The sequence below is a fragment of the Penaeus monodon genome, chromosome 30 (assembly GCF_015228065.2).
Source record: "Penaeus monodon isolate SGIC_2016 chromosome 30, NSTDA_Pmon_1, whole genome shotgun sequence".
Classification (NCBI taxonomy): Eukaryota; Metazoa; Arthropoda; class Malacostraca; order Decapoda; family Penaeidae; genus Penaeus; species Penaeus monodon.
Window position 1 is genome coordinate 14,356,140 of NC_051415.1, and position 519 is coordinate 14,356,658.

Sequence of the window (519 nt, forward strand, 5' to 3'; positions counted from 1 at the left end):
TTGGGCCCCATATTTCCCCTGTTTTTATGATATATCTTATTTGGGGTTTAACTATGAATTTGGGGTTTTCCCAAAAAAAATTTTATTAAAAATGATAAATTTTAAGGGAATTTTAAAAGGGGGGTTTAAAAAAAAACCCAAAACTTAATTTGGGTTTTTTTGGTTGGTTTTGTCAACCCTTTGGCCCACCGGCGGGCCAATAGGAATATGTTTTTTGGGAAAATTAACTTTCCTTTGTTTTCCCATTTTATAAAGTACTATTTTAAAATTTAGGTTTGGGTGGTGTTGGGGGCTGGTTGGGGTGGTGGTTGGGGTGGTTCCTTCCCCAAGGGAAAAGGGGGTATAATCAATTAAAATTTTACAGTTTGGTCTAATGTTAAAATGGGGGTAATTTTTAAAATATATTATTGCATAAATTTATATATATATAGTTTTGGGTTTTTGTTGTTTTTTTGTTTTATTTGGTTTGGGGGTTTTTGTGGTGTTTTTTATTTTGATAGTGATTTTATATGAAAAAGG